We start from the raw sequence: 11,184 nt of genomic DNA, 5'->3' as shown, positions 1-11,184 counted from the left end.
CATTTGCACCTTGCAGTTCATTGTCCCATCCCAGCTTTAGCCCAGGCAGTCCCACCCTGCTTGTTTTTCTCTCTGCAGCCCACGGGGTTTGTGCTCCTGGGCTGAGATTTGGGTCATTTGTCCTTGGTGCCCAGCTGGAGCAGGAATTGTTTTGTCTCCCTGCTCTGTGCACACAGCTCACCATCCCAAAATGTGAAACTCAGACCCACACACTAAAGCAGCACAGAATGTGAAACATAGAAAAGCTAAACCTGAGGCATCATTTGGAGAAGCACTGTCAAAATCCCTCTCAATTCCCAAGGAACTCCAAACCCAACAGATGTGACCTGTGAGGGGGAAAATGTGGGGGAAACAGGAATGGGCTGCTTTGCCTCCCAGAAAACCCAAATCTGGCACCAGAGACAAGCATCCACTACGATTATTAAACCTAAACTCCTCCAGCAGAATCACCAAGCCAACACTTGCTCCTCTTTCCACAGCTCCTGCCCCACGTTTTGTTCCCCTGATCCTTTATTAGTTGCCTTTAATTACAGGGTAATCACCTCTGTAGTTTATGTTCCTGTCAGTTACTTTCCCTCTGAGGGAACATCCATCAGCAGCACAGAGATCTCAGACACCCCACACGTCAGCTCACACCTATTTTTCATTTTGACATGGTTTATAGCAAATGGCATTACAGGGCTGCATTTAAGCTGCTGGTGACAGCGTGGCATTGTTCAATTAAAATTGTAGACATCTCTCCTAATTGTGTATTTCAGCACTTCATATTCCTATGGACAGGCTGGTTCTCACCTTCCCCAGTGGTTTAAAAGGCAGGAAATTCTCTGTCCTTTCCTCCAAAGGTGTGGAAGATTCTGTTGAATTTATTTTGCAAATGGGACAGGACTGCACTCAAAAGTTTCAGGTTGACACAGGTAAAAAATTCCTTGTGAATCTGAGGGATGGGAAATTCACCCACTGCTGGAAAATTGCAGAAATCTCTTGAGGTTTCCCCACAAAATTCTGTTTTGGGCAAGTTAAAATGGATAAGGGCAAATTTCAAACAGTGTTTTAATGATGTTCTTGGCCGCTCTGCTGAAGTACTAAAAGATCACCTCAGTTTTGAGGCTCTTTTTCTTTTTCCCCCAAATAGATGTCATTTCTAAATACTGATAAATGGATAGATAAGTAAAACAGATGCAGAATCCAAAATCTGATTGAATTACCTTGCTGTACAGAGGTACCTGACCTTTTACAATATATTAACACAAAGAAAATTATTTTCTTTTTTTTGCTAAAAGCATGTTTGGCTTTTTTTTGCCTATGTTTGGACTTGTAGTTGGATTTCTTTTTTGTTTCTGTAAGTAAAAGCTCAGACTTCCACAGAGTCTTTTTTGGACTGCACCAGAACAAAACATTTCAGAGTCCTGGAGGAGGAAATTTTTATTGCTGAACCTTCATGGAATGAGTGTCTTTGAATTACAGTGACTGGAAAACCACAGAAACACTTTAATGGCACAAAGTCCATTTCTGGATGTCCTTGAAGGGTCTTTAACTTTGAAACCTTTTTTTCTAGGCTGGTCAGGCACACTCAGGTACTATTTTGGGGAGAAGGATGAAAATGCTGATTTTCCCTTTGAATTTTTTTGCTGGATAAATGCAATCAGTAAGACTCTTGCTTAGAACTGTAATAGGTTGTGCTCCTTGAATAAGAAGTATAAACCCAGCTGTATGTCAGCAATGCCATTCCATTATAACAGCGTTTATTCACATTCATATTCAACATTCATATTTTAAAAATATGAATTATATTTATAATTATATAATATTTATAACATAAATTATGTTATGGACTTATATTTATAATTGTAAATATATGAAAAATATATTTTTCCACAGCCACCATGGAGAAATTTTTCAAGCAAATGGAAAAAATTCAGGTTGGTTTTTTTTCTATAAGCCAGAACTCCATTTAATCCTTAAGACAGCAGGTGTGGGCAGGATGCTTCACTGGGGAATAGGCTTTGAATCTTGGATCTCAGTGTAGGACAACTTCATCTGTAAGCAGGAGCATGAATTCCCTCTCTGTGCTGATGTGTGATGCTCAGCAGTTTGATTTCCCTCCCACTTTCACCAGGGACAGAGGCTTTGCAGAGCCTTGCAGCCCTTGCAGGAGCTCTTTACAACCTCAGCCTGGTTTTCCACTGAAAATGCATTTTCATGACATTATTTATTTTATGGGAGGGAAGAAAACCCACCTGCTCAGCAGCTTTTTGATCCACCTGAATTAGTGCTGCAGGGCAGCACTGGGTGAGTTTGGATAATGGGCAGCTTCAAGGGACCCTGGAAATTCTGGATGGGAATTCAGAGGTGCAGCAAAGCTGATACCAAAGGGATCCAATCCAATCCAAATGGATCCACAAAAAAAAAAAAAAATCACAAAAACACTGAGGAAATCCCTGTCAGTGCTGCCCTGCCCTCACCAGCAACCTCAAACACAATCACAGAATAATTGAGGTTGGAAAAGACCTTTAAGGTCAAGTCCAACCATCAACCACTGTGGGATCTCAGGATCTGAGTCCTGAGGTGCCGGGCCACCGAGACCACCCTTGGGGGGCTCGGGAGTCCTGGAATGTTCCAGAAGTGTCTGGTGGCTGGGCTTTGATCCTACACGGGAGACGACACCTGTATGAAGATAAGAGGACTTCACTGGGGTGAATGGCGAAGAGATTAGTTAATTAGAGGGTGAGACACAGGGTTTAGGATTTCTGTACAGGGGGGTTTAGAGAAGTAAGATGGAGGAATTGGGGCGTGTCCTGTCCTTCTTCTTCTTCTTCTTCTCCTCCATCTTCTTTGGTGATGGTGGCACTTTGGGATTGGTCATTACTGAAAGTGCACCCAGCAATAAGAATAAATGGTATTGGGGAAAAATGATAAATATTGTACACGTAACCATGGGTATAAAGATAGGTGGCTGTCCGGAGGGCAGCACAGTGTGCTCATGGCTGGCTGCTGAGCAGAGCTCTGTCGGGCTGAAAGAAAATCTTTTAGATAAACAATTAATAAACATAAAAACCGAAAGAAGAACTGAAGCCTCTTCTCGTCCTTCGATACGCGGGCTGCCCCAAGGCCACCCCGGGCCTTTCCTGGCCCCTCAAACAGCCGAGAAAACCGGACAAACCACCTCTAAACCAGGTTCTCAATGCACACATTTTCAAACACCTCCAGAGCTTCCCTGCACACCCTGTTCCACTGCTTTGCAACCCTTTCCATGAAGAAATCTTTCTAATATTTCATCTAAGCCTCCCCTGGCAGAACTTGAGGCCATTTCCTCCTTGTTTGCCATGCAAAGCAAAGGACAAGGATTTAAATCCTGGTGGGATCTTTGAGTGAAACAGCAACAAGCTCCTCTTGAAAAAATAATGAAATACTAGAAACTTGCATCAAAATACCTGTTTGCAAAAATACTTCAAGCTGGTATCAATGTAGGTGCAAAGCAACATCTTTTTAAAAGGTAACATTTTAAATTAATAACTATTTAATTATATTTCTGAAGATTTGGGAGTATTTCTGGTACCAATGGAGGGAATAAGGATATACAATAAATCTTTGCACACCTGTGTAAAATACAGCTGGATATTTATTTTCTCATATTTTCCTTTAACCTTTCTCTCTCTGTTCTTCCAGCTGCCATCTCCCCCTAACTGTACTCACAACTTTTCCTTGCACTAGATAAATTTTATTTCTTTTCAAAGTATCACCTATTCCAACATTACAAACTCCATATCTCCTTCCTTTTTTTTTTCTTTTTTGATGTTCCATTAACCTGAAATATTTCTTATCTGCTACAAATTGTTCTATTTTCAGAGCATTTGTTGTCTCTGACTCATATATGCCAAGATAACATTTGAGACACTTCTGGGGATTTTTTCTTTTACCGTTTCCTTTTTTTTACTGTGGTCAAAAGAAATCTGTGGTGGAAAGGATCTGACTCATGTTCCTGCTCCTTAATAGATAATAATGATAATAATAATAATAATAATAATATTGCCTGTGGCCAGGATTTTCAAGACAGGTAAATTGCACCCCAAGCTCCCATCAGCTTTCCTGGGATCCTTCCTGACCTTTGAAGGAACTTGAGCACGAATTAATTTTTATTTTCTTGAGAGTATTAATTTGACAATAACCACTGCAGCCACCAAGCAGGAAGGAGAGGGGAGCAAATGTTTATTTAAAGAAAGGTGAGTGAGCAGGAGAGCAACAAGGCAGAGAACGTTTCCTCTGAGGGGAAACTGAGCAACAGAAAAGATTAAAACCAGCATCAGAATTTCAGAGCAGTAGGAATTATTGCAGGAAAAGAAGAAGTGTTCACCTTAATAAAAATTTGCTGGGAAAATCTAACAAAAATGTCTCTGCAGAACTCTACAAGAAATATTAAAATATTTGGGGTGGAGGGGAATTTAAAGGTTTATAGTGTTAATAGCAGCATTTGTTGGTTGTTAATTTGTTTGGGAGACTTAAAGGTAATTCATTTCTCTAAGATAACCCAGGCATTTTCAGGAAAGATCAGGTTTAGTGTTGAGCCAAAAGTGTTGATTGTGCTGTTTAGAGGTCAGACTGCATGGTCTGAAAGGACACTGGAAAGCAAAATAAAATAAAATAAAATAAAATAAAATAAAATACATTAAAAAATTAAAATTTTAAAAAAATTTAAAATATAAAAAATTTTTAAAAATTAAAAATAAAACAAAACAAATAATAAAATAAAAAATTATATCTATATAAAAATATAAAAAAATTTAAGAATAAAATAATAAAAAATAAAATAAAATAAAATAATAAAAATATATAAAAATATAAAAAATAAAATTTAAAAGTAAAAAATAACAAAAAATAACAAAAAAACACACCAAAAAATAACAAATATAAAATAAAATAAAATAAAATAAAATAAAATAAAATAAAATAAACAAATAAAATTTTAATTTTTGAAAAAATTCATAAAAATGATAAAAAATAAAAAAGTAAAGTAAAATAAGATAAAAATAAAAATTAAAAAATTTTATCTAGTTTTTATAATACCACATGTATATTTTAAAAAATAATTTTATTTAAAAAAAAATAAGAAGAAAGAGATTGATACCTGCCAGACAAAACTCGAGAGAACTTTACCAAGCAGGTTAAGGAAATTGAAACAAAAATGAGAAGTCTTCTGCACTTTCATGTTTATCATGTTCCTCAAGGCAAGAGAGAGGAGGAAATGAATAAGGTGACAGCTTGGGGGGAAGTGTCAGTGTAAAGATGTCATTGGGACAGAAATGAGGAGAGCAGCTGCAGGCAGCACAGCACAGCACAGCAGAGCAACTGAGGACCTGGTAACTCCCACTGGCAAAAAATTGGGGAGGATTTAAAAAAAAGAAAAAAAAAAAAGAAAAAAAAAAGGAAAATTTTCATTGCATTAAAGGAATAAATTTTGAATTTGGCCTGGTTATATTTGTGGGTTTGCTGTTGCTTACAGAATGGGTCTCAGGGAGAAATTAAGGAAAGCCCCAGGTGATTTAGGGGCATGGAGGGGACAAATTGCAGCATCAGCTTCGTTTGGTGTGGGATCTCAGCACCTCAGGACTGAGGTGCCACCGAGACCACCCTTGGGGGGCTCGGGAGTCCTGGAATGTTCCAGAAGTGTCTGGTGGCTGGACTTTGATCCTACACAGGAGACGACACCTGTATGAGGACAGGAGGGTTTCACCGGGGTGAATGGTGAAGGGATTGGTTAATTAGAGGGTGAGACACAGGGTTTAGGATTTCTGTACAGGGGGGTTTAGAGAAGTAAGATGGAGGAATTGGGGCGTGTCCTGTCCTTCTTCTTCTTCTTCTTCTCCTCCATCTTCTGTCGTGATGGTGGCACTTTGGGATTGGTCATTACTAAAAGTGCACCGGACAATAAGGGTGAAAGGTATTGGGGAAAAATGATAAATATTGTACACGTAACTTTGGGTATAAAGATAGGTGACAGTCCGGAGGGCAGCACAGTGTGCTCATGGCTGGCTGCTGAGCAGAGCTCTGTCGGGCCGAAAGAAAATCTTTTAGATAAACAATTAATAAACACAGAGACCGAAAGAAGAACTGAAGCCTCTTCTCGTCCTTTGATACGCGGGCTGCCCCAAGGCCACCCCGGGCCTTTCCAGGCCACCCAAACAGCCGAAAACCGGACAGTTTGGAGCCTCCAGAGCCTTTCCCAGACAGAAAATGCTGCTCCTGACTCCTGGAATTCCCTATGGCCTCTGGGGGCTGAGAGGGATGGAGAGGTTCAGGGCTGGGATGGGATTTCTGCTGCTCTTGAAACCTTTGGTTCTGCTTGCGTGTTTTTTGATCAGACTGGGCAGTCAGGGCTTGAAAAAACCATTCTGTGAATGAGCAGAGATGGAGGGAAAATTATGGGAAAAAAAAACCCCAGGATTTGACAGATTCAGGTGTGAGCTCTGGCAAGTGACTGGTCTAAATATTCATAGGAAAAATGAGTATTTGATTACTTTCAAATTGAATCCTTAATCTCTGTGGACGTCTTATGTTCTGACAGAAGGGGGCTTAGGAAGTATAAAATTACATATTCTTTTAAGCACTTACAACTATTTAGAGAAAACATTTTCACTTAGGCGCGGGAAGGGAAAAAAAAAAAGTTTAGAAATAGGTACCAGTTCAATTTAAAGCAAAAAGAGAGAACTTTGGAGACTGCAATTCATTTTATTCATGGAGGACTCGTTGAGATTTATATTGGAGCTCATAAAAGGCAGAAGCAGTGTTCCAGCTTTCCCAGCAGCCGGGGAGAAGCGGAGACTGCTCGGTTTGGGATTTACTTTAAGTGCCTAAAGTCTCACAAAGGAAATTAAGTGCAGTGGAGCAGGCAGTGCTGCTTTGGTCACCACTTCTGCACTCGTATTTCAGCTGCATTCGCCTCCTGGCCAGCTTCCCTCGGCAAATTGAAAAGTTTTATGGCCGCAAAAATTCCTTGGAAAAGTTGCGCTCGTGCTCACCGACGGCAGAGGTGGAAATTCAAGTCCCCAGCTCCTTATTTCCACAAATCAAACAGTTGGATGTGAAATGCCATCACCAAAAGCTTGGCAAATGTGTTGTGAATAACTGTTGTAGCACCAAGATAAATAAAAAAAAAAGGGCTTTTATTTAATCAAAAATCTGCCATAATGAGAGGAATCCTCCCCTCCTGTATACGGAATTAAGGATATTTCCATGATTCCAGGGGAAAATCCCTTTTATTTTTATCATTTTGCATTTCTTAGGAAGCCAGTATATGCTATATATCCTTGTAAGTTGCTGTTTGGGCTGGATTTTAGAGGAGGGAAGAAAAAAAAAAATCCAGATTATCACACTTCCTTTTCTGGTCTGTATTTTCCAGCCACCCAAAGCGAACTCCTGGGTTAAGGACATTTTTTCCTGGAGCTTTTATCTGTAAAAAGAGGAATGCTAGCTACAGCGGGAAGTGGAATCCATGGGAAAGGGATGTTTGGAAGCAGAAAATTCCAGGAATGAGTTCAGGTCAAGCCCCAGTGTCCCAGCAGGGCTCTGGTCAGCACGAGTGGTCTTGGCAAAAGGTCTCTCCCAGCTGCCCAACTTCCCAGGCAAACACATGGGAACCAAATGGACCTCGTAAATATTTGTTTCCCAAACCAGTTAGTGACAGGCCAGGGAAGTTTAATTTGGTGGGAGGATGTTCTGAGCTCTCCAGAAAGCACAGGCACAGGAGCCAGAGGAAATGGAGAACAGCAAGGGTGAACTTTGCTCCTCGGGGAGAAAACAAACAAACAAACAAACAAACAAATGAACAAATAAAACCCCAAACAAACAGGAAGAAAGCTCCTCCAAAACCCAAACAAAACCCCAGATGTGGAGAATGAGCAGTGGATATTAGGCAAGGTTTTTAATTTATGGGAAGCAGCACATGCAGTAAAAACCTTTGCTTTGATGATATTACCAGAGCACCAGAGTGCAAATAGACTCTAATCATTTATGTGTTAAACTTATAAAGTTTATTAGCCCTGAACTGTGATCTTGATTCATGCCAAGCTCTCTCCTGAATTTATGGCACTTGTGCAATCATTACTCAGCCTGCGTGGAATCGTATACTTCTATGAATTAAACTGAGAAGCAGTTTGCTAATTAGCATCGCCAGTGTTAATGAAATGAAAGATCACACGAGCTGCAGGGAACTGAGAGACTTAATCTCATCAGGCACTTGAGTCAGACTCTGCTGAAACATCCTCTTCCTATTTTCTGAAATTCCCTCTCCCAGAAGTCCCCAGAGTTTTGCCAGATCATAAAACTGGAGCAGCATTTCATGGAGTCCCTTTTAGTTAATATCACTGTATTAAACGAGATCTTGCCTGCAAAGGGAAGAAAATGATTGTTCTCCCTCCTAAGCCAACTTTGTAAAATGTTCTTCAATAAAATCCAAGAAATTAATATTCAATGATTTACAGTAAATCTCTTGAGCACAGGAGGTTTGCTCGAGACAGGAAAAGCAAACACTTACGGGGTACATTATTATGATGGCTTATGCTAATTAAATTGAAGCAGAAATCCTTAATTTATGCTTTACCATCAAGTGCAAAGGGGAAAATTCTTTCTTGGTTCAAGCTTTATCTTGTTAAGGAGATTTACCTCCTTATTTCCTAGAATAAAGAGCTATTTTTGAGACTCCACTGAGAAAGCAGAGGCTTGCAGAGCTTTTCTCCATGTTGCCATGACACTTTGGATCTCAACCTCCAGTTCAACACAATAGCTGCAATTAGGTTAATTAGAACATTATCTCAAAGTACACAGCTATTGTACAAAAGAAGAAACATTCTCACTGAATATGCTGCTTAGTCACCAATAAATGATTTTTTTTTAAAGTTACATTTTTCTAATTATAATGAATAATTTATTTCTCCTGTGGACGCTTGACATTTAAATATCGTACCTCAAAAAAATGAACCATCCAACATCAGCTTAGGACATGCCGAATTTTTCTGACCTTTCAGTTATTTTCCTTCCATAAAATAATAAGAGAAAAAGAACTCCTGTGATAAGGGATTATATTATTTTGGCTCATTAGTTATTTCCAAATTCAAAGGCATCAGTGTAGATGTGGTGCTTAGGAGCAGGGTTCAGGGGTGGGTTAATGGGTGGACTTTTTGATCTCAGAGGTCTTCTCCAACCTTAGGGAGTCCCTGACTCAAATAAACAAAGCTTTTAGCATGCACACACAAAAAATGACAGCCAGGTGTAGACTAAAAAATACAAGAAATTAGGAATAAAAATGATTAACCTGATGAGATGGGTGTGACGCCACCAGGAGCCAGATTCTCTTAATATTGGTGTTATGTCAGCTAAGAAAAGAAAAGCTTTAGATTTATTTTTTTAAACTCAGCTCAAGCACAGAAGGGAAAGGTACCAGGAGTGTGTGGATGAAATGCAGCTCTGTGAGAATCCATGGGAATTTTGTCTTTGGTGTCAAGAGAGGCAGACCCAGGTCAGTTTTTGACTTTAAACCATTGAAGTTCTGAGATAAACGTTCAGCTCCCTGCACTGCTCTGCCTGGCTGTTCCCAGTGACACCAGAGGCACTCAGGCCATGTGTGTGTGACAAACAGGACCCTGTGCCCAGGGTGTGCCCAGCCAGAAAATTCAGAAAATCCAGAAAATTCAGAAAACCCAGAAAATTCTGTGCCCAGCAGAAAATTCAGAAAATCCAGAAAATTCAGAGAATTCCTCCTCTGCAGCCTCCAATCCACGTTTGGGTCCAGTTCCCATTCCTGGAGAGCTGCACAAACCCGCTGTGGGCAGGGACCTCCCAACATCCATCTCCTGAATGTCACCCCTGCCACTGGAAATATCAAATGCCAACATTCCCATAATTTATTTCCGCCTCTTTGACAGCCGGGGACTTTCTGAGGACAGAACTCTGAATCTGAACATTTGTTTCTGCCATTCTGTGCCCCACATTTGTTGCCGTTCCCCACCCCATTTATCAATCATTTTCACCCATATTTATCTTCCAGAATCACCAACTCTCCTCTGCCACGTCCCGAGGAGAAGAGAGCTGCTGTCAGGTTTTGTGCAAACTAGGAACACCTCTGGGGTGAGATCTTCTCTCCTCACCAAAAATCAATTAACACCAAACCAGCACGGTGATGGAATACCAATCCCTGGGAAATGACTGCAAAGCTCCCTTAACTTCAAAAAAATTATATTTTCTCTGATAAGAAAAGGAAAAGTTACCAACCTGATGCTCAGCTGAGCACATGAGGATAACTCACCCAAGAGACAATTTTGGTGCTTTTAGCTTCCAGGATGTTTCCCCAAAATCAAGGGACACAGTTCACATATTAAAGGAGTTTGATTTGATATTTAGACCTGTTCAAACCTCTCAAGTCCATTCTCCTTTTTTTATTTCTTCATTGCTATGCAAAGGATGATGTTTGCTACAAGCCAGTTCTTTGCTCCTGTGAGACAATTACAAGTTTGCTGACCTGGTACTTCAGGTGTATCTGACACAAGTTAGAAACAAACTCAAATACAAATGCTTGCAAAGCTCACCTGACACAGAATTCTTATTTCAGACAGACAAACTTCACTAATAAATTCCAACTGGAGCCCCCCAAAAATATTGTATGCTGTGAAGAGCCTTGAGGACTAACAGAGCAAATTATTTCAGACTATAGGATGAAGCATTTTTATCAAAATGAAGGTTTTGGTTTTTTCATTTAAAGAAGGAAGAAAATAAAATAAAAATAATATTTTTTTTTTTAGATTTATCTTGGGTGCATACATTTAAAAGAGATCTTCAGTGGCCTTGTACTTCATGGCTGTGCCATGCAACTCCTACTAGAACAAAGCATGAATCCAGTTCCTCATTTTCTGTGTCTTTTTCTCCATTTTTCCTTTTCCACTGTTTCACTGTTCAATAGTGCCTGATCCATACATTTAGAATATGTGTGCAAGTGTATCCTACATAGTACAGCACACAGTGATATTTGAGTGAATCACAGATGAAAAATTAAAGTTAAAATCTCCTTCCTGAGCTCAATCAAGAGCCATAATCAATGGGGAGAGGCAGGAAAGCTGCTCTGGCACTCCCCATCTCAACCTGCAGCATCCTCTCCTCTCAGCCTGCAGAGGGGGGCATATGTGGCCCGAAGTTTAGAGT

Source organism: Zonotrichia albicollis, chromosome 9 (genome assembly GCF_047830755.1).
Source record: "Zonotrichia albicollis isolate bZonAlb1 chromosome 9, bZonAlb1.hap1, whole genome shotgun sequence".
Lineage (NCBI taxonomy): Eukaryota > Metazoa > Chordata > Aves > Passeriformes > Passerellidae > Zonotrichia > Zonotrichia albicollis.
Note: the sequence above shows the minus strand (reverse complement) of the source record.